This window comes from Varanus komodoensis, unplaced genomic scaffold (genome assembly GCF_004798865.1).
Source record: "Varanus komodoensis strain SLA01 unplaced genomic scaffold, ASM479886v1 scaffold2, whole genome shotgun sequence".
NCBI classification, from domain to species: domain Eukaryota; kingdom Metazoa; phylum Chordata; class Lepidosauria; order Squamata; family Varanidae; genus Varanus; species Varanus komodoensis.
In genome coordinates this window covers 47,479,961-47,504,623 of record NW_025335568.1, presented here as the reverse complement: position 1 = coordinate 47,504,623, position 24,663 = coordinate 47,479,961, and positions in this window count along the sequence as shown.

Here is a 24,663-nt window from a genome sequence, read left to right as displayed (position 1 = left end):
TGTTTTGCTCCCTGCTTGGATGGAGGCATAGTCCTCGCTTCAAAAAGGGGTGAGTAAACAGCTTGATGTTGTAAGATGACACAAAGCAGAAATGCACTCGATTGCGCATGTACCCTTAAATGTTTGCATGTACCTTGAAATGTTTGCATGCACTGTCAGATTCTATGCAGAACCGTGGCAGCTGATGTCAACTTCATAAACAAGCCACCACACTTGCCAGAGTGAATCAAATTTTAATCCTGATCATTAATCCCATTTGCCACTTGCTTCCTATCTCTTCCACAAATTATGAGTGCTTTGGGACAGACTAATGTAGACTGATTTTTTTAAATGACAGTGCCTAGAGAAGATTAAATAATAACCTAAGTGACCCACATATGCCTTTCTTTAAGCATGTCTATAACATATATTAGTCCAGGTCACAATGATCGTGAATCGAGAGAAAATTAATCCCCCGGGGGGATGTGAGAGCTGCACCTGTCAACATTACAGGGCCAAAAGAGACATTACTTTAGATCTGTCTCAAGCAATTATGTTTTGTTTCGTTTTGTTTTTGGTTTGGTTTGGTTTTGTTAGTTATTATTTCTAATTATTATACCTTACTCTAAAATAGGCACAGGGGCACTGGCTTCAAATGGGCCCCTAGCATGGAGTGGAGTAAGAGCGCTTTTAAGATACTGATTGTTCTGTTTGCACTTGCCCTAAAGTAAACATGGAAAGAAGGCTGGCTGTTCGACATATTTGAATAATAACTGTTTTGCCCCCCCAAACTAGGCAAACTTACAGCTCACAGTCCACCTGGCAAACTAAACAGTGGATGGGAGTAAGAGCAAGAAAGACTGCAATGGGCTCAATCCAGAGTTAGGCACCCAAAAGGGCTGAATGAAGTGCACTTCCCCACTTCCTCCTTTGAATGGTGGACCCCGAAAATACTACACAGAGGAACCTTGCAGTGACCCTGTTCGCTGGGGTGAGCTGCCAGGTATTGTGGGAGGTGGTGAGGAGAAAGGGCAATTTCCCAGAATCACGTAGGGGCACCCTCAGCAAGCAGAGCCCTTTCATTCCTGGAAGGCAGATCCTTCTTCTACTTTGGAGCATTCAATTTATCTGCGTGGCTAATTTTACTGCATGGGGTGGAAGGGGGATGATGAAGGGACAAATTTCCATTTTGTTTTGCTTCAGACTCTTGCATTTTTATTGTTTTTGTGGCTTGATTGTAAATTGCCACGGGTGTTCATTGAGTGGAGGGACAAAACAGAGTACATCTAATAAGTAAATAGATTAATTGAGGCTAGTCTAACTAGATCTACTCAGGCCTTATATGGGATAGATGTGGATAGTTGCTCTCCAGGCTCTTGGCAGAGGTTTTTCCCATTACTTGCCAGCTAGTTCCTTTAACTAGGGATCCTGAAGTTTTTGTGAGGAGAGCTGCTTCCAGGTGGATGTATCCTGGTGCTATAAGTCAAATGACATTGAGAAACTATTTGTCTTTCCTTTTTCAGTGGGTATTCTATCACAAGAAAAAAGATGGAAGGTATAGGAAACCATGAAAATGGAAGCAGTAAAATCTGGAGCCTCAGTAAAATTATGCAAATAAGCTAGGATTGCACAATGAAAACCTTTAGGGTGGATGTAGACTTAGATATGCTTAGAGCAGTCTCATTGAAATCAATGGGAGTTAGGTTAGGCATAATTAACTTGTTCCATTAATTTCACTGAGTCAGTTCTAAGCTTGGCAAAGCCTGGAACCAAAGCAATTTTGGAAGGGATCTAGGAAGAATGACCTATTTTAGATATTGTCTACTCCTATGTCTTTTATATCAAAAGAACTGTTTAGACGAAGATATTTAAATAGACCAGTGTTTGCACTGTAAACTTTAAATTTCCCCTGAATTTTATCAGAGCCAGATGAGTCACACATGTTTATTTATGAGTCATCCACCTGGTGATCTCACTTCCCCATTTTTACATGAAGAGTCCTTAATGTTAATTAGAAAATCTGCATACAAATTGGTTCCAATTCACTTCATGTTGTGGCCTAGTTTGTACATGCATATGCCTGAGTTAAGCATTGTAGACTTGCTTACTGTACATGGAAGAGAAGTTCACATGGCCTCTCCCAAGCCTGGAAAGAATGCAAAGGGAGCTTATGGGCCTCCCCAGCACTGACATACGCCTGGCCCCCAGCACTGACTAATGCCTGCTCTCCCACCTCCCCCACCAACAATTAGGAAGAATTTTAAGAGCTTGCAAAGTAATTCAATGGAAATAAAAGCAGTAAGCAGTGCTGAGACACAGAAAGAATAATATTAGTCATTTGTAAAAACATTGGGAAACAGCATTGTCTTAAACAGGCACTGAAAAGCTAGTGCACTGCTCTGCTGTTATCTTACAGAGAGGGAAAGTTTATACTGGGACAGGCATCCTTTAGATACAAGTGCCCTTCAAACTCAGCATGCATCACATTTGTTTACCAGTGTAGGCTGTCCAATAATATATGTTCTGTGGATGGCTCAAACATAAGCATTTTTTTAATGTATGATTTTGGAAGTGAAATCTTTCTTCCTCTCCTCTTTTCTTTTTGGTGAAGGGTGAAAGCTGAGAAATCCAGCAACACAGAGATGCAACAAAACCCAAATCAGACAGTAAATTGAGATATTTTAATATAACAGATTTAAGAAGCTGAAGATTTAAAAAGCCTTAGAGATTGTTTTAATCTGGCACCACTAATACATAGTATAAAGCCATGTGTTTATGGGCTGGTTTTTTTTAAAGATACAGTGCAAAAAAGACAGGCCAAACTGAAATTGGGCTGCCCTGGGTGGACCAATCTGGGTTTGCATGACACAACAAGCCATTGCAGGTGGCAACCCATGATGCATTGTCATGTAGTGTGAATCCAGTCTCTGCCTCACATGCTTTATTTTTAAAGCTTCAGTGAGAAACCTATGGGCCTCCAGATGTCATGGGTGCAAAGCCTATTATCTCTGGCCACTGATTGTGCTGGCTGAGAGAAAGATCATTGGAATCCAGCCACATCTAGAAAACCTTAGGATCCACCCACTCTTTAGGTTTAGTAGTCCTACTTTCTTGCCAATTTGGTTGTGAATGAGCAAGGCTAGATATGAGTGCCTTTGCCAGCAGCTGAGATCCGGGATAAAAATAATGAACAGTTGGGCTCTGTTGATGAGGTCACACTCCATGGTTACCTGCATCAATAAGCTCAGATGTTTGCGTGTGTGGCATGTGTATGTCTATGTGGGAATGACCATATTGGACTGATAACAGTTACCCATTGTGGAACTATTCAGCTTCCTCTGACTACCAAGATGACAAACAAGGGATCACCAGGAGGCCAGAGCAAAAACATTATCACGATATTTCTAAAAACCCAACATGAGTTCACACAGCATGTTAATCTACACCCAAGGGCTGAGAATGCATTGTCACTGAACCACAAGTTGTTGTTTTGTCTGAACCAGTCCCACTTAATAAGCCACATGGTTTATAAAACACATATGATCCACAGATCAAAACCCAACAACAAACCATGGGTTGTTTGTGGTTAATGAGGCTGGGTTCAAAAACAAGATGTTGCTGAACCTATGGACTGGAGTAAGCCATTCATGTGTCAGTACATTTTTTCTGCACATTGAGACCTTTTGTTGCTAGTAAAGGTCACTACGGAGATTGTCCCATTTTTGGTCCCTCGGAGTAATTGTGCTGCTGCCTGCTTTCCTCCAGGGTTTGGCTGATGTCTTGAAGGCAGGAGAGACACAGTTGCTAATTGCAAAATAAACAACGGGGGGCTGAATGCAATTATAAGAGATGCTGGGAGATGCTGCAGTTTCATGCTGTCATCTTTTTGTACCTGTGACATTCCATGCTGTGCTTGGTCTTCTGCTCCTGGAAGCCAAGCTGCTCACTTGGGGAACAAAAAGACATTTAACAGACGGGGAGGGACTGGCATGCAGGCCTGTGATGAGGAAGAGAAAGTTTTCTCAGATAGTTATATTATAATGATTAGGTGAACTCCTTCATCAATATGCTCTGGGAGCTAGTCATGAGCATACATCATGGGTAGGAATATGGTCATACATACACATTTTTATTGAGATGTGTTTTGCACATGAATCAAAATTCATTGCACATGAAAACCAAAATTAGTGTTCAAAATTTGCATCCCTTGGAGTTTTGCAGGAGAGTTCAAAGCAAGCTTAGATGCATATGTATATTAAGGGAAGGTGCACACAAAAAGCAAGTATTTACAAAAATAGCATTACAGATCCTTTGTATTAGTAATTAGTAACATTTACAAAAATGTTACATTGGGCAAAACTGCATACAAACACAAATGCATTAAGGGAAGTGCAGACATACATACATACTAATTTTCCTTCAAACTTTCAAAATAATTTTTCAGACTTTGTCATACTTAAAAGATACCCATTGAATGGGATTTGTAAACAACAATTAATTTTAGCCCTGTTGATTTCACCGATTCTACTCTAGGTGTGATTAAATATGAATCCATTGTAGAGTCTGCTACAAACTGACCTGAAGATTAGAAATATGAGAAACTGAAACTGACATATTCAGTCATCCCTCCACTAACACCTAAAGTGCAATAAGTGGAAAATATTAAACCCACATGTTTACACTTCTATTTCCACTTGCCTGGCATTAATACAAGTGGATGATGCATCAAACTGGACTTTCTGATCCGATGGAGAGAGATAAGCTATGACTGTTGTGCAGTTACACCTTTACCATAGCCTTGGAGGAAAAGAATAGGTGGGGTCAGCCCTGCCATGAAGGTAGCTGCCTCAGGCAGCTGTTAGTGGATGTCACGGAAGAGTAGCAAATTAGGTATTTAATTTGTTAGCATTGTTCACTCATTGTAGGCTTGTTTGTGTGAGGGAATTGTGTCAACTGAACATGCATGAGTCAGGGAGGGGCGCCTCTGCAAGACCTCCCCCAGCTCTGGCTCTACCTTGGAAGAGTAAGGCAAGAGGCAGGGTGTGTGTGTGTGTGTGTGTGTGTGTGTGTGTGTGTGTTGGAGGTGGGGTGGGACAGACAGTGGTGTCTTCCCTCTGTTTGTTCCTTCAGCCCCTCACCTTGCCCATCCCACCTCTGTTGGAGGACAGGGCTGTGCATGCCCCATAGATTGTCCTTGGATGCTATCCTACCATGAGCACTCAAGTAAGAGTCAGCTGCAGGTTCGTTTAACTTCTGTATGTGGAATGGTGTTGGTGTGTCATTCTGCCCTTTGCCTCAGGCAGCTATACATCCTGGGCCAGCCTCAACCTCCCCATGCATCTTTGTGCTGTTCCTCAACCCAGACAGGTCTGAACAAGGATAGTGACTCCTGGGAAGGGTCCTAAATGTCTGTAGAATCAAAATCCTCACTCCAAAGTGGAGTGGAGTGGGGTGGAGTGTTACAGGTCATTTAAAAATGTCTGTAAATGTTGCTTTCTAAAGGTTTGTGAGTCTGCTGTAGCAGTAAGTCTATGAATTGCTGTTTTCTGTCTGCATTTTATGGCACCGCCTCCGGATAACTTGAATAAGATACTTTTTTCTTTCAAAGGGGTTTTCAGGGGCAGTGAGCTGATTGTAAGTGAATGTGACTTCGGGACAACATGATTACTCTGGACTTGCTCTGCTTTAAAACAGAGCATTGTGGCAAAAAATGGGTTTCTCTGTTTTGTTTTTACCTGGCAATAGAAACTAGGAAATATGGGGTGAGGAAAAAGCACTGATGCTTAAGGGAAAAGCTGGATTGTAATGGCTGATGCTACAGTTACAATCCAGTTAACATGGGAATACAGTAGTCTCAGTTCAAAAGCATCCAGACAGAAGCAATCTCTCCTTAAAAGGATGACCTGTTCTCGTGCATAATTTGAACCCAGCACTTTTTGTTTTCTCACATGTGTGCTGTGGAAAAGACCTCTCAATGTAAAAGCTGTTTAAGTGCTTCTCTTCTTCTTTCTCTCCTGAGTGCTCCTTGGATAACTGCAGAGGATGCTATTAAAAAAAGTCACTGAATGTTCAGCTTAGCTCCATCTATTATCTGCGATCCATTCTCCCTCTCTCTCACTCACACAGTGAAGGGGGCTACACTTGGACAAAAGAAGCTGGGGAGGGAAAATTGCAACTGTTAATCCAGAAGCTTTTTATTCATCACGTTTGTATGATGATGCCCTGTTTTTCAAAACAGCGTGTGTCAGCACATGCATGATATTGTATGATATTGTAGCAGATATTGGGGGTGGGGTGAGCAATGGCAGGGCACTGAAAGACAGAGCTGGGCATGCATCACGCAGCCAGCTGATTTCAGGTACAGCAGAGGCAGCCAGGGTGGAATTGTGATTCCAGTGCCAGTCTGATTGGCTTCTGTACATGGAAAGCACGCACATGTGTGTACCATTTAGTCTTTGGCCTCAAGCAGCAGCATATCTTGGGCAGGCTCTGGGTTATCTTGTGTTATTCTCACAGGTGACTCAGAAAGGAAAGTTGATCCTGGGCCCAGTGCTCTTCAACATCTTTATTAATGATTTAGATGAGGGTGTACAAGGAAAGATAATCAAATTTGCAGACGATACAAAACTGGGAGGAATAGCAAACACCCTAGAAGACATAATGAAGATCCAGGGTGATCTTGATAAACCTGAACACTGAACTGAAAGCAACAGAATGAGATTCAATAAGGACAAGTGCCAAGTCCTCCACCTAGGAAAAAGAAACCAAATGCATTGATACACGATGGAGAATATGTGAACTGGGAAAAATAAAGATCTCAGAGTAATTGTGGACAATAAGTTAAATATGAACCAACAATGTGATGCAGCTGCCAAAAGGGCAAATGCTATTTTGAGATGCATTAACAGTAGTATTACCTCCAAATCACAAGAAGTAGTAGTTCCCTTACTAGACAGACCTCATCTGAAATACTGTGTCCAGTTCTGGGCACCAGGATTTAAGAAGGATGCAGGAAAATTAGAAAGGGTGCAGAGGAGGCCAACAAAAATGATCCAGACCTTTTGAAAGTAATGGAATTAACCCAGGAAAGAAACCCATTTCCTCCTTGGCTTCAGCTGATTTGTGGGTAATACATTTGGGCTGTGTTTGGGGCAGAGGGTATGAAAAAGATCATGGAATCATGACTGGGCTGGAGAAAAGAAATGTGCCCTCTAGACATCTTCACAGTTTGATCCTGATGGATTTCCATAAAAGGTGAGAAAGAAAGCTTTGCTTCTTTGATGTCTGTATTCATAGAAAAAGCAGATAGGCAATTTTGTCAACTTTTATAACACTGTCTACATTTGAGCCAAGACTTGGCTGCTTCCCAAGCCCTTGTCACCTGTGACAGAGGCTTGGCATGAAGCAGCTTCCATCATTACTAGTCCAGAGATGTCATTTCATGGATTATTTTCTTTAGGAACAACCACCCCATGCACAGCTGACAAGTGAATAATATTCACCAAATGCCAAACAGTTGGGAAAAAAAAGCAATTGCTGATGATACACATTGGCTTGTTTGGGTCCTTTTCACAGCAATGCTCCATGCTTTTATTGGCAAACTTGCCAAAATGTTGATCAAGCAAACAATTTCCTGAAAATCATTTGATGCTTTTTTTCCACACAGGAAAAAGCTGCACAGTATGGCCAGTTCTTTGAGGGACAGATCTCCATTTCCTCTATTGTTTTTCTTCTTCATTCTGTTTAATATTAGTTATCAAACACTGCACTGTGTTCAGAGGAAATCAAAAGGAGTAGGGGCAGTACATTTTGATGATTTAATGAACAAATGCAGCACCACTTATGTGCAGCTTTGTCAACTAGTTGGAAAGATACACAGAAACATGTTACAGAAGCTTTAGAGAAAGAGGAAGCAGAAAATAGGTTATAAACTACAGATGCTTATGGAAGGTCAGGTAGGCACTTTAGCTCGACAATGAAAAAGAAAACTATCAAAATAGAGGACAAGAGAGATTATGGGTTTGTATAATATTTGCATATGCTAATTTGCAAATGTAACTGCAGATTTGGAAGTTATTATAATTGAAATGGAAGTACAGTAGATCTCACCAGAGAGGGGACAACTGTTTTGGGGTGACCTCTGTTTTGTCTGTGGTCCAGCTGTTGCTCACTTCCTTTGCTGGTTGTCTCCTTGGACAGTTCCTGTTAAGCTGCACTTGGAGGGCACAGTCCTTCATGTAAAGAATGCCTTCACGCGGTAGGCAATGTGGCCAGCCAAAGGAAATGCAAATGGTTCACAAAAAAGGTCAAACTAAGATCAAAAGGGTTATGAAATTCGTGAATGTGGTGGTCAAAACACTAGGCATGTCACTGGAATGCGAAGTCCCTCTTGCTTGTCATTGGTGTGACTGAATTGCCAGTCCACCAGAGCTGCTGGCTTTATAAGCATCACTGCAGCCTGTATCATGTCTGTACTCCATTCGTTATGACACACAACACTCTGGATCGCAGGTGATTATTTATCATACTCTTTCATTCAAGGAGCTTAGGATGGTGCATATGGGGTTATGTAAAGTGTGCACTTCCTTTACAATCACAATTGCTCCCTATTCTTCTCTAGCTTGTTGCAAGTGCCCACATTTTGTTATAACCATCTCATGAAGTGTTTAGGTTAGTACTTTTATTTTATGGGCCACAAATATCCTAGTAGTTAGCAGCAGATGTTTAAACAAGTTCATGTCCACAAAGTGAATCACCTTAGGGGAAATTTAGGGTCCCTTCCTACTTAGTATGACTATATCAGATCCAGCCTCATAATGATGAAGATATTGATGTGGTCCAATGGTTCCTTAACACTCCTTCTTCCACATTATCCCTTGGATCCCTTTCCTGGACTGATGAAATTGTTCTCAACACTGAAGGGGAAGATGATTTGGTTTAATCACAACTGTCCCTGTAAAGTATCGGTTGGGACCAGGCTTCATTATACTTAGAGTGGACCCTGAGCAAAGAATGCTGTGACTGACTGGTCCCAGGGATTTCATTGTTAAGTATGACTTAAGTCTGGATCTAACACTTTCATTGTAGAAGATAGAAAAATAAAATTCCAGCATAAAGTGAAGCAGTATTCTACCCTCCACCCTGCAATAAATTCAATTTCCTTGTCTTAAAATATCAGGCAAAATGACCATTCCCTTGGAAATGTGTGTTATCTCACCAATGCTACTATTTCATTGGGCTTGTGAAGTGAAACTAAAACGTATGGCTTCATCAAAAACACTACAGGGACAGAACACTGCTATTTATGTTATAAAAGCAGAGGAATTTGCTCCTACATTCTGAAGCAGATAGTTTTTTACTATGTAACAAGTTGTTTGCCACATCCCAAAGGAGAAGAAGCTCTTTCTGCTTGCTTGGTTCATTTTGATAATTCTTCAATACTATCTTTTTTAAAGTAAAAAGGAAAGGTGGTTCATCTTTCATTCATATTCGGGACATTATCTAATTAATTTTTAATGTTAACAGTAATTAGAAGGGGTTGAAAGTCTTGAAGGTGAAAAGTTAATCATAGCCTGTGCAATGGACTTGTGTTTAATTGTGATTTTTATCAAAGGGGGTTCATTAAGTGGAATCTTTCCTTTCCACTTATGCTGTGCATTACAATCTTAACCCACCTCATTAATTCTAATTTTTTCTGCAGATAGATATGTTGTGATGTGCTCATTTTTAGTAATCTTTCCTCCCTGTATCCCCAGACTGCAGACCTTTGAGTTGTCTAAGAGAAGAATGTGGCTGCTAGACTACTCAGTGGGACTGACATTAATGGTTATATTATGACTGTCCCAAGCTGTTTCTTGGCCTAATTAAAAATGCATTTTTTTTTAACCTTAAAACCCCTTCATGGCTTAGGTACCTGTGTCTGTCTTCATATGAGTCTTCCTTACACATTCCTTACAAAAGCTGCTGGCTGTGCACTGGATCAACATTTCATTAAGCTGTCAGTCAGAACACCAAGGTATCTTTCTAGGCACCCCTAGCTCAGATCCTATCAGCATATTCATGGCAGGGATTATCTTGCCTAAGTGCACATGACTTTATACTAGTTTACATTGAACTGTACTTGCCATTTTGAGGATTATTCTTCCAGCTTAGAGTAGTCCTTTAGGGGAGCTTTGAAATCTCTTTATAACCAACCATCAGCAAACTTGGCCACCTCACTGCTCACTCCAGATCATTTATGATCAAATTAAAATGCATCAGTCCCAATACAGATCCCTGTGTGCCCTCACTGGTTACATCCCTCCTTCAGGAGAATGTATTCCCACTTTCTATTTCTTGTTCTTTAATCTGGTAAGAAGAACTCTCCTCTTATCCTATGCTAAATTTGCTCTGAATTCTCTGCTGAGGAACTTTGCCTTTTGGACAATGTTTACAAGATCACCCTGTTTTCATGTCTACTGAAGTTCCCAAGCAACTGTATAAGGTTTGTGAGACATGACTTAGCTTTGGGGAAGCCATGCTGATTCTTTTTCAGCAGTGCTTGTCCTTCTATATGCTTACTAATTTTATCTTGAATGATACTTTCAACCAATGCACTGGGAACAGATATTAGGTTAACTTTTGTATAATTTCCCATATTCCTCTGGAAAAGAAAAGTGTTGCATTGGTCCTTCTCCAGTCCTCTAGTCCAAAGGCTTATCATAAGAACATGTTACACATTTTTGTTAGAGTTCAGCAAATTCACATTTGAGTTTTTTAAGAACTCCAGGATTAACACCAATTGACCCCACCAATTTATTAGCTTTCAGCTTGATAATAAGTTGAGAACTTCATTTTTTGTCACCACTATTTGTCTCAGTTCCTCATACTCCCTTCCAGAAAACCTCAGTGCACGCATTGTCTGTCTATCTGCCTTACATCATCTGCTGCGAAGACAGACGGAAAAAAAAATCATTTAACTTTTTGGCAATCTCCTTATCCTTTAATAATCCTTTATCTCCATTACCATTCAGTGGTTCAATTGCCTCTCTAGTTGTTTCCATGCTGCTGATATATTTAAAGAATTTGTCATTGTTGTCCTTGATGTTGTTAGTGATCACCTATTCAGGGCACTGTTTTACATTGCTTATTGTCTGCTTGCATCTTCTGCTTTCAGGCTTTGTGTCCTTGCTTTCTTCATTTGGGTAAGACTTCCACTTTCTGAAAGAAAACTTCCTTGACTTTGCTCTTTAAACTTCCTTAATTTTGTTTGTCTGGTGACTCTTGCACTGGGTGCTACCTTTACTAACCTGTGGTATGCATTCTAGCCAAACTTCTGTTACTGTAGTTTGAGTTACTGTCAGGCATTGTGAAGGGAAGTAATCCTTCTGAATCCCCATTTCAGCTTCCTTATATAATTTCCCCTTGTTTTTGAGAAGTTTACTCTGTCAAAGTCAAATGTGACTTCCTTGGCCATTTTCCACATAGCATACATATATTAATCTGAAAGCTCTTGTGGTTGTTGTTTCCCATTGTTTAGACAACACTCACATATTATATTAGGTCATTAATGGGACTTTAAAGAGCCCAAACTCCTCCTAACTACGATATCCTGAATAAAACTAATAAAACAGCAGATGTCCATTTGTTTCTCCATCACTATGAATTAGTATGCCTTTCTATTGGTCATAAGTGCAGGGGTTGGACATCCTTGGCCCTCTAGGTGTTCCTGGACTCCAGTTCCTATAAGCCTCAGCCAGCATGGCCAATGGTGAATGATTGTTTTATGGACGGATGTAAACTTCCCAGAGAGCTTTGGCTATTAGGCAGTATAGAAATAAATACATGAATCAATACATAATGGCCACAGAAGTTAAAATCCAACATTAGTTGGGGCTCTGCACCGCTACAGGAGGAAACCACTGAAATATATTATAATTTCCCAACCACTGTGGTGAAACGGAATGCTTATGTTTTTGTTTAAAGGGAGTAATTTTGAATGGTTTAAAATTCTGTCTTTTTGAGTAGATGGTGCTAAGCATTTGGTGGCCAACTTTCTGAATCATCTGAAATTATGGGGATTTTGGCAGAGATATCAATAGTGCCACGTGTGTCATCTGTTTGCATCTGTGTTGAGAAGATTGGCTTTCCTCCCTTCAGTTCAGCTGGTGATTTAAAATGCCAGAAATATGAGAAATGGATCCCAGGTGTGTCCAATTTTAAAGACAAATCCTCACTAAATCTATTTCTTAGCTGTTATAGTCCCCTTAAGATACGTTTATGTTTCTCTCTTTAAAGTATCCACTGTAGCACATGAACAAGGATGTATGAAATCATTTCTTAAAATCTATGCTTAGGAGATTGATGATCTATAGGAATAGGTCCTTGATGCTTGCAGTGCTATTAGCTGAGGAAAAGAGAGCAGCTGCACATAAATTGCTTATTCTGCCTTGTCTTTTGCCCTCAATGTGATATCTTTACCTAAGGTTCTCTGAACGGTATGCATATATTGCATCCATCCATTTCTGCACATCTGGAAACCAACTGAGCCTTAAAAGAACAACATGCAGCAGTGTCTCTCCCTTCACACAAGCTCTTACATCAACTCAGGTTTGTATTTTCAAGAGAGTATTTTCTATTGCAGCAAAAATAAGAGATAGTCTTGTGACACCTTGAAGACTAACCAGTTTATTATTACTTAAGCTTTTGTGGGCTAGATACCACTTCATTCAATTATCTGAATGTGACCTGGGATTTTCTAAGCTACAAAGGACAGGACCTTTTCTGTGGTGGCCCCACATCTTTGAAATGCTCTTTCCTAGAAATTTCATACAAAGGAGACTGTGTTCCAGTCTGCATTTCATTAATTTTAACACACTGTGCTTTAAACTAAAAATTTACCTAATCATTTATGTAATGTTGAAGGATTCGAATATGTGTTCTTTTTGTTTTTATTTAAATTCTAATGTGGCTTTTGTTTAATCTGAACAGCAGGCTAACAGTCCATTAACTACTACTAAATAAAGAAATAAAAAAGAAATTATTCTGGAATGCTGACATGTTATCTCCCTGGCTTATGCATTTTTCAGATTTATCCTCCCCCTCTTCCCCACTTCCTTTCCCCACTCTTCCTTTCTCCACTCTTGACTAACCCATTTCAGTCAAATTGTGCAAAGCAACAATACAATGATAGAATGATTCCAGTGGAAACATCCCAATTTACAACTCCAATTAGTAAAATTTATTTCAAAACAACAACAGTATTATGTACTAAAATCATGCTGAGGTAGAGATGATTCCAATTACTGTCCAGAAGGCAACGGTGAGGAAGCTGGCTGCATCTCAGCTGGAAGGGGTTCTGGAGCTTCAGTGGCCCCAGTGAGAAGGCCCTGCCTCTTGGATTGATCCCCTCATGACTTGAAATGAAAATACAATGGCCAGGGCCTCTGAGGAGAATATCTAAGCCTGGGTCAGTCTGTGTGAAAAGGCTTTATGTTAACTAGGTAAGCCCAGATTGCTTGGAGCACCAAGCAGCCTCTTTAAGTATGTGATGCCAGGTGGCCTTACACCCTCTTCTGTGGAGGACAGTTCTCTTTATGAGGGGCCACCAAAGAACTGCCTCTATTTTGAAGGTGGCTTCTGTTTGAAAGGCTGCCCAGGTCAGGTCAAGTAGGAGCTCCATGAAGGGAGAGGTCAGAAGCCTTGAAGTCACCCATCCAAAGTTATATTGGCTCCTGGACAGCAGAATGAGCAAGCACACAAGACATCTGGTCACAGGCTTTCCCACAATGGTGATCAGTACTGTATTTCTGTTTAGAGTATCATTGGTATTTCCAAATATGCATTTATATATGTAAAGGTGCACATGCAGATCATATGTAATTTGATGCCCCCTTTTATCCTCCCTTTGGTGATGCATCCCCCTTTTTTTGACGATTCATAAGTGGCCACCATAACATATAGCTTCTGTATAGCCTGAAGTGCCTAATCCTGCCTAATTTTGGAAGCTAAGTAGGGTTGGGCATGGTTGAAATCTGGATGGGAGACTTTATGTTGTGAACCACACAGAGAGCTTCAGCTATGGGTGGTATAGAAATGTAAATAACAACAACAACCCTTCATGCAAATAATGTCATTGAACAGTAATGGCAATGCATTCATAATGTCACTAAACTGTAATGGCAATGCATTTATTAGTGTTTGTTGTGTGTGCGCGTGCGCAAGTGTGTGCATGCACATGCATTGTCATTATAGTGTTATAGAAAAACAGATAGAAAAGATTAATGACCCAGCCATAATTCAGCTGGAGGCTACTGATAATGCCATAAAGGTCCAGAGGAAATCTTGTCCATGTTGAGATACCATCAGATTATCTTGTGATTGAATTACACCTTCAGCAATCAATCATTCTCGGCTGTTCCCTTACTCTCATCTTTTTTTAAAGGATCTATGGGGAAACATAGTAATTCTCTTTCTCTCTCTCTCTCTCTCCAAGATTCATATTGTTTTGCAGAGCTTTTCTAAAGCAAGGAGACACTGGGGTTTTTTATGCCTTGTAGTTGTATATTACATAGTGATGACACTAATAAGGAAACATTGCTTCATTTTGTTTTAAGAAATGCATGGTCTTGTGCATTAGATAAAGTGAGTTTTCTTTTTTGTACAACTAGATTGGTTGAGACTTTCTCCTCCACTTTAGAAAATGAAGGTTCTAATGTGAAATGCTTAATTCTCCCCTTCCCTGTCTAAAGCAATAACATTGGTATATTCTTTTAACAGAGTCCAGAGGCAATGATCTTCCAAATGAATTTTATTTTCCTTCCTTTATTAAGTTTTTACACCAAAATGCCTAAAATTGACACAGTCAAGGATGCAAAATAAGAAAAAGACTGGGGTTTGACTTTCTTCCCAGGGAAAGCCAGAAGGTGGCAGGTGGAGATATATATAAAGATGGGGATCTTACAGCTCATATTCTGGCTGTACAATGGCCGCTTACCTATATTTCTCACATGCAAAATAATCACCACTAAGCCTTCCCCCCACAAATGGAATGCTGTTGTGAAAAGGCCAAAGAAGAGATGATCCACTCAGTAAAATTATTAAATTATAAAAATGTTAAGTTATTAATTAAATATTGGTTTTTTTCCCCAAGCCAGACTTTACTGGTCAGATTCCTTCTTCAAACGGCTCAGCACTGGGAACTCACCTCATGCTGTCTTTGCAATCAGATGTTTATTAAACATACTTCAGGATGATGTGGCATGAAACATCCAAGATGCATTAATTTGGCCATTGCGTCACCTCATCTCTGCTCTGTCATCTAGGTCTGAGCTTAGCTTGGTGGGTTGTATGGCTTTCCAGGACATTTTGTGCATTCTAGGTGGCTATCATCCCAAAGAAGGTAAGAGGGTTCTGCTGCAATGGATTACCCATCCATCGTCACCAGAAGGTTGACCAGAAGGAAGCCAACCTTCCTACCTTGCCTACCGGCACAGTTTGGCTGCAGCACACTCCCTGCTTTCCAGTGCCATGCTAGGAGGAATGCTGGGAGTGGCAGGCCAACACATATGGATGACACCAGGTTGAGGAAGTCTGGGATGCAGCACAACAGCTTAGGAACCTGCCTTATACTGGGTCTCCAGTTTCAGACAGGGCCTCTTCCCATTCCACCTGGAGATGTCAGGGAGCCAAGCATGAAGAGAAAAAGGGGTACTCTTTAGCGTGGTCTGTAGATCCAGCCCATGCAGACAGGATGCAAGCCATTGGCAAGAGAAACTAGATCATGTCTGAGGATATCCTTGAAAACTGATTTCCTTAGGCCTGGGTCCACATTGCCCAAATCTTGCAAGATTTGCTGCAGCCAAATCAAGAAGTGGCACTGCAGCGGAATAAGCAACCCCATAGAACAGTGAAGAAAAGCAGAGTTTTCCTATTCATTTCACTTTCAGCTGATATAATATTATTTATTTATTTATTTATTAAAACATTTTTATGCCACCCCATTCGCCGAAACAATACATTACAATAAATATGAACATTAAAAATCCAAAAAATACAATATAAAATAAGCCGCCCTGGCCAGATAAGATCAAATAATACTAACAGTTAAAATGCCACTTAAATAAAAAGGTCTTCGCCTGGCGCCGAAAAGCAAATATGTTTTGGGCAGTGTATATTTGTGCCTGCATGTGAAGTACACAATCCTGAACAGCCCAATCCAGAAAGCAACCCAGATCAAAGTGTTTTTTAAAGCCTTTGACTTCATGAATGACAGTTGGAAGTTGCATTTCCAGCTTCTCTAATTATTATTACCAGCATTATTATAAAAAGCTGCACAACTCTGTTTATCAGGTAACAACATTCATTCTGTTTCACTGGGTCCTGAACACCTCTGCCTGAATGTGCAGTTTGACATCTCGCATTACCCATTTTGTTTTTTAATAACGAGGTCCGATCAGGATTCCTGCTGCACTTGATTGATGGACTGATTATTCTGAGGCTAACTAAAATGCTGAGGGAGCAATCCTATGGTCCCTGGAGAATGCCCCGGGGACCAGGCAATTTTACAGAATTCCCCATCCAAGGCCGTAGGCATTCCGTCTATGACCTTGGGAGGGGAAATATGCATGCTGGTCATGGCCCCACTTTTTGGAAAATTAGACAAAATTCACCTCTCCTCCTTGGCAACTGCAGTTAACTATAGTCCAGTAGCATGGATGCATAGTATTTTTATAGTGAGAGGTGAGGCAATAAAGATATAATGGCTTGTGACACCTGTGACTAGGAGTAAATGGGTCTTCAGGGACCCCTGCTGCATTACATTTCCCATTACTGCTTCTACCACCATTCCTATCAACTGCAAGCTTTCGCCATGACTAAGAAGCAAGGCAGTTCCTCCACTGTCTATGACTTAAATTCATGGCTATTATAATATAAATCTTTCCGGATAAAAATGTAATGACAGGCGCATTCTCACAGAGAACTGGAAACTTGTCTTGACTTGATCACATACGGTGTAGTTCAGAGTGTAACATACACTTGTAGGTCTTCACACATGATTCCCAAAACCAAGATCTGCCTTCTGTGAGAGGAAGAGGACTTTTGTAATGGAAAGGACCCCATTCCTGGAAGGTCATTCTGTTTTTGGAATCCTGCATATCACAGCTCACTCCATTCAGAGAGGTCTCCTGGCCTAGCATTTTCCAGGGATTGGAAGAGGCTGCCATGGGAAGAAGGGGAGAGGACAGGGAAGTTCACCTCCATCTGTGCAGTTGATCTGGCATAAATTTGGATGCAACTTGTTGAGTGAACACAGCAGCTGTGCTTTCATACAACAATGGTTAGCCAGGATTCCAGCAAATTCTGGTTTACAGGGCAAGAGAAATATGGTCATGTATATAGCTAGTTCATTTGTGCTCAGTTTCTTCCAGTAGTGTGAAGAACTAATGAACCAGAGAGCAAAAGCTTTCTGTGACACCTGAACATGAAATCTTGATTTGTCGCTCGTAGACAAGCCAGGCTTTGTAAACTGCGAATGAACTACATCGTAGGAATGTGACCTGTGAGGGGCACAACAAGTCAGGATTTTGGTCTTTTATGTCACAGTAGGCTTTCATTTGCTGGTTTAGTCACTTGGGTTTAGTGATAGAAGTAATTTGACATTGTGTGCGGAGATGGAAGCTGTGAACCTCCTGTATCTTCTTTTGGCTTAACTGTAGAATTTCGATCCAAGCCCTACAGTTTCATTTTCTGAATTTCTGCTAAATAACCCCTAGGTGGCACTGTGGTTTAGCAGAATAGCGCAATACAGAAGTGGAAAAGGTGCTTCCTTTAGCTTTTAGAAAAAAAACCACCCTTTTCCTGCTTTAAAAATTCTCCTGGAAGTGCTGTTTAGAAACAAAAGTGAAACTGGAAGTATACAAAATCACCTAAAGAAACTGCAAACCACAATTAATATTAAATAATAACTGTGCAATAAATGCTTTGTGTAGAACCACTCTCTGCTGTGGATCCAACTTTGTTTTTGGACCAGAATTTAGTTTACCATTACAAAATTTTAAAAACCCCACAGCCCTGGGTATAACCAATTCACTATTCTATATTGATTGCGTGTGGCTGAATTACTTCTGCTTCTGAAACATCACTTGCAGTACCACGCAGACACTAAAATAAGATTTGAGCAAGCACTTTCAATGACTGTGTACAAAGCCTGGGATTCGGCCAAACCCCAAACCAAATAAATTTCCTTAAAAATATTGCTATTGCTTTTCAAACCATAGTGGGCTTCCTTCTGGAATGTCCACAAGTGGAAGTGGGCCCTGCATGATGCTTCATTCATAGTTTGTCTCCAGAAAGGCATACACCATGCCACTGAAAACAATGTTTTTACTTCTGTTTCTCTAAACATCTGTGAAGGAGTGGGGAAAGGAGGAGTCAGGTTGTGTCACTGATCATAGGGCATTATTTACCAGGGACTTTTTAATTACGAAGCTATGGGAGAGGGCAAGGATGGGATTGTGAGACCGACATTCTTCCAGGCTTCAATATTAAAGAAACACAACTTAAACTGGTACGTACGTCAGCACCATATCACCACTTCTGTGCCCATCCTTCTGAAACTATGCATGGTTTTTATACAAATTGCCCTCACCCACAACAAATAGGGAATGAAGAAGCAAAACACTCACGTTCTCTTATTCTATGAAGACTCTCCTTCCTCATAAATTGCTACTTCTATCCTTCTGAAACTTTGCATTTTTGTTAATTGGGAACCTGTCTAGGCTGTTGTTCTTAGAAGAAAGGTCCGCTTCTTGCCATGGTTTCTGATGCCTGTTGGCTGGGCACGCCAAACAACATTCAACTGTGTTATCCATGAATTAGAGTGAGCTGAGCCACCATGCGATCTTCCACACTCAATGCCTTCCTGTGTAGAGATTCAAAATGTCAAAAGTCTCTCCAGAAAGCCAAATGAATCCTTAATCCTGGTTTCATTAATGGCACACATTCTCGTTTGTATTTGCATGCCATCTAGATGACAATGAAGTAGGGAATCATTGCACCAAAGACCCAAATGAAAAAGGTCAAAACCTTGTAGTATCAGACCACAGAACAAGTAATTGCTGCACAAATTGGGACAGATTGAGTGAGCTGAACTTTCGACTGCTCCATTAATCTGGATAAGCATTAGTCATCAAACTAATTAAATGTAATTGCATTTTTTTCTCTCTGAGCCCTGAACCTTTTGACTATTATTTCTCCACTAACCTTTGTTTAAAGGTTCTTAGCCCTTAATTGAAAGAGGGAAAAAGAAGTCCAAAGAAGAAAGAATCCTGTTTTTGTCACTGTGATGAAGGACAGCCTCAAGTAATTGGACACCAGTCAGAGTCAGAAAGGAGGATTATTATGGCAAAACTTTGGGGAAATCAAGGCTGCTCATTTGATCTGTCAGGAGTGGCATTTCTTAACTCACTGGTTAACCTGGTGATGCTGGTTGACCTTATGAAAATAATCAGGTAGTTAAGGTCCCATGTCTGTGTGGCTTGCAGACCCTGGACCAATTACTGTCAATGTTGCCAGACAGGAGCACCCCCTCACTGAGGAGAGGAAGGGATGCCCAGAGTGAAATAGCTTTGTCGCCACAAATCTTTCCTGGTGAACATGAGCGTTAAATGGGAGACAAACTGTCTGAGAAGCAGACGGCATGTCACTTTTGATAGACATCCAGAATTTCTGTACAATATAATAAGATCAGGGAATGTAGCACGCAATTCTTAAAGGAAGCCTGTGCAGCTGCGATCCTTATCACCCTGTGATTAAAGTGTGTTAAATTGAAATAATTTGGAGCGTATCACAGTCACCCATTTGGCTTCTGTCATTTGAATGTTCATGAAGCACCAAAAGATCTATTTTTAAACAAAAAAAAAATTCTGCTAGAAACTTATTTCCATATTTTGGAAATGCATACTTTTGTCCCACCTTCATTATGACTTATTATGCATGCATTATAGCCTAACCTTGCCATATGATGAAGGATAGATTTCCCAATTGTGTGCACCCTTCTGAATGTAGTATGTTAATTTGATATTACTGGCTCTGCTTCAGCTGAAGTTGGTCATAGTTAAGTCCTACTGAAATAAAGGGGACAAATTAGTAGCAACTGAAACCCACTTGATGTGAATTGGACCAACCTGCAAAATTACCTTTTTCATCATAGCCTTTCTGAAACGGTTTTCTGTGCTCAGCCAGACACTGCAACTTATTGTAGTTGAAAACTGGCTTTATGGTCTAAGTCCCTTCTACTTTCCATGAAGACTCTTTTACTAATCATCAGGAGCTTAACCCTGTGCAGATGTCTTGGATCCATGGATAATGGTCACTTGGTGAGACAGAACTACATCTGTTGGCTCTGCCTTAACTTCCATACATTCATGTGAAGATCCAAGCTGGGATAGACAATTGCAGAGGGTCGCTGGGCCACACGGGCCAATTTAGAAAGCTGCAAGTACAGCCACTGCAGCTTTCCCTGCTGCCACTGCCAGAAGTGGCAGCCATGCCCTGTTTCTCTGAGGAGAAGGAAACAAGACACCTGTACTTCTAGGAAGCAACTTACATGACAGTGCAGGCCTTGTTTCTGAGTGGAAATGCCGGTCACCAGTGATGGCAGTAGAAGTGACTGGATGGGGGCTGAAGCAAGTACCTTGGTAGACTGCATCCCACCTGTGGGATGTCCGCTGCCCACTCCTTACCTAAATACAGCCCACTTCCATTCCAGTTCTATATTCTCAGGCTTTCTCCGTGCCTAGAGAAATCTTGGTGCGTACCATAGGTGATCATTGCTGTGCACATCTGGCCTTCTGGTCAGGGGCAGATGATTTAAATCTGGCCCTTCGGTGCTCACTGGCCTCCTGATTCCACAAGAAAGATCAAGTGAGTTTCTTAGGAAACAATCATTCTTAGTAATTATATACATTTCACAATCATACAGCTAACTCAGGGGAAGGGTGTTTGTGGCACCATTAGTTGTTCTGTCAGGGAGCAATGCTTTGGGTCACTGTACCTAGCGAGATCAGAGCAGAGCTGAAATTTGATCTGGGGACCTTGAGGTTGCCTTACTGTTCTAGCTGTTACTCCTGCAAAAATTATCTCTGAAAACACGGCATACAGTGGAGTCCCAGTCTTCAGTTCAGGTAACTTTAAAATCTGAACATATGGTCACAACATACTTAACATCATGATTTGTAGTGTTAGCACAATGTACTTGGAAGGTAGCACTAAAACTGTTCAGAGTGAATAGTTGAATGATTGCAGTTGTGCTGTGATATAACATGACTGTGTTTCAGATGCTCCAATTAAAATGTATTTCACTCCATTCTGAAAAGGGATCCACAAGGATGAGCTCATGCCTTTAAATCCATTGAGAAAGAATTTGCCAAAAGACATCTGTAGACCTGCAGGAAATAAGAGTTAATCTTCCAGTAATGAATTTTTCACTACTGGCTGAGGGAAACCCAACTCAGGGCTTTAACTGGTTACTGAAATGAGCTGCGACTCAGCCAGAAATGCAAAAATGGTGCTTGAGGACATGAAAGGAATAAAGTGAAAAAAAGGAAAGACTAGAACTCAGTAATACATGAAGCTACTTCAAGGAACAGAATATCCTTCTGGAAGTAGTCTACTCACCATCCCTATCAACTTGCTAGATTACACCAAGGTCCACCTAGTCTGTTTTCCAAACTGGTTGGCCAGATGCTTTTGCAAAACCCGCAACTAGCATGGTTGCTTATGTATCACCAGAAAACCAGAAATGCCCCCAAAGTATCCCCCAAAGAGGATACTTCCAATCCTATGCCAGTTGATATAGAAAAGAAACCTGTAATGCCCACTATGTTCTAGTCAGCGTGCTGGAACTTGCAGGATGATGCTCATTTTTATATGCTAACATTATATTATCATTTAAATAGAAAGATGTGGATGTTGTGATCAGATGACCTGTTTGCCTTGCTTAGTCTACAGTCCAGGGGCTGGTGATGGGCAGTCTCAAGGTCCAGCTCTTTCTTATGATGGTTCTTCATCTTCAGACCAGACTTGGATTAGACAGCTCATCAAATGGAGCACATATTCAAATAGAGGACTTGCTTCTGTAAAAGGACACCTGGCCATCATACCCATAAGGCATGAAGGCAATGAGTCTTTGTTGTTTACTGTATCTTTGTATTTGATTAGTTGCTGTGAACTATATGCAGAGCTTCAGCTATTGGGGAATAAATAAATAAATGTCTAAGAACATGCTGAGTCTAAGAAATTATTTTCAATACCAGATATATTCATTTCACACAAATCCATTTTTGCTTCTTCCCTGAGCTTTCTTCATTTCAGTTGCTTAATGTAGGTGGACAAGGTCATACTGAGGTTGCTATATTAAAATAAATGGGAATTAAAGGGTTGTCAGTCACCCAGAGATCTATCAGAAGGTCCTAATCTGGCTGCTCTGACATATTGCATTCCTTACAGTTCTTCCAAACTTCATCTCTTACAGTAAAGCAGAGGTGGGCAACCTCTGAAACAGGTCCAAATTTTGGCTTTCCAAGGTCCATATTCAGCCCTTGGGGATTTTCCAGATGGTCATGCCCCTTTGCCCTGACTTCTGCCTGTTTCTCCCATTCACCTATTGTTTGGTGGTTTCCCAGCTTTTCTGGAGTTCCCCTGACCCCATTCTAAAATATTTGAATGCTGCTCCTCAAGGTTAGTTGCCATAAACTGGCTTTTCTTGGTATATTGGATCTCCCCTACTACCGGCATGTGACGCCTGAGAACTTCTTAGAAACTGAATTTGGCATTTGAGCTGAAAGAGTATACTACTACTCTCTAGGAGGAAGATGACGGGAAAGGAGTAGAAGCGTTGGAAGGAAGGAATGGCAATAAACAAACAAATGAAGGGAGGGAGGGAGGGAGGGAACCATGGAAGGAATGGCTTCTGACCTTCACAAATCTCCTTTTCAAGAGTAAATGATTAGAGGATGATCTAATGCAGAAGGGTTTGGAGAATGTCACATTGTGTGTAAGGACATGGAAGTAAAGACAGTTTGAGTACTATCCATTGGAGATGCCCCTAGCTGTCCAGACTTGGAAGATTCCAGGCATCCTCACTATAGCAGGAAGAACACAGAGACCAAGGTTACCTCCATGCTCCTCCTAGTCTGCAAAGCAGCTTGACAGGTGATTTTAGCCATCTAAATGGTGCTTTGGAGATGGAGGCATCTTGGTAGCTCCAGACTCTCCCCCTCCACCACACCCTTTTCTGCTCTTCTGACCTCAGAGAAATGTCTGGCATGGTTCTTTCTGAGTGTAGATCCTCAGATCCTGGGTCAGGCCTTTTTTTATGACTTAGGGTTTTTCCAAATTCCCACATCCAATGTCCCCCATGAGTCTGTCTAGGGGCCAGTGGATTATTCTGCCCACAAAGGTTGGAAAGTAGCATAATCAGCAGTGGTGTTCTGTTGCCTTTTTTAGCCAGGAGAACAACTCCATTTGAGTGGAAATGGTGACCTTCCATCATTAAAAAAGTGTTACAGAGAAATGTCATGAAAATACTACTAGAAGCTGCCTTAGGTTCTGCAGAAAAACAAGAAGTCTGAAATGTAATATGCTTATGTGTGTGTAGATATAGAAAGATTATCCTGTTGACATGTTGTCTGCTGCTTATTGGTAGCTGCTTTTGTCACTGGTCAGTAGCTTTGATGCCATTTTGTGAAATGCACACAGGAGAGCTTTTCTTGAAGCAGTTCCAGCCAATTGGGACTCAGGCGGGCACTGTGAAGACAAATTGGAAAAAGATCAGGAAGCATTACTTTAACTCTGACTTGGCTTTCTGATGAATTTATCCTAATGTAGAGGGGAATACTTTCCACACTTGCTCTGAACTGACAGTTTAGCCTTGTGTGGTTGCCCCTTTGACAGAATGAATGTGTACGTATGTGGAGGGGATGCATTTGGAAAAGCCTTCCCTTTTCATGCAGCTTGTCCCTGATTTTTGTTCAGTCTTACTTCAGAGCACAATTTGGCTCTCCAGTGCATTCTAGGGACTGCAGCTAATCTAATGTATATCATCTAATGGAGTACAAGGGCCTGCCTAGAGCTACAGATACAGAACTAGCTACATCATAGCCAGTATGTTTTGGTTTCATTTGTTTCCCTAGAAAGATACAGATGAAATATTAAACCATTTTGCGGTCCATAGATGAAGGAGGGCATGCCCTTGAATTAAAGCAAGGCCTTTGCTAGCTTCATCGCATCATTGTGAATGTTTTAGACCACAATCATCTAGATGAATAATTGTGGCTAAGCATTTGTTAAAAAGTGATGAAAAATAATGGGTTGGATCCAGATTTAGTAACAATTAGAGTAGAGTAGACCTACTGAAATAAGTGGGACTTAACAGTTATAGAAACATGAAAACACAGAAACAGAGTGAGTCAGAAGGAGCCTCCCGGGCCATCTAGTCTGACCCACAGCTCCAGCCGGCTCTGCTCATGACATGCCTACCATGTGCATGTCCAGCCTATCCTTGAACACCCTCACCAATGGAGTTTCAACTACCTCCCGTGGAAGTCCATTCCATGAATGACTTGTCTCAAACCTATGGTTGCAGTACTTTTTCTTGTTATGATTTAAAGTTTACATTGAGGCATATGGAAATCTTCAGAAAAC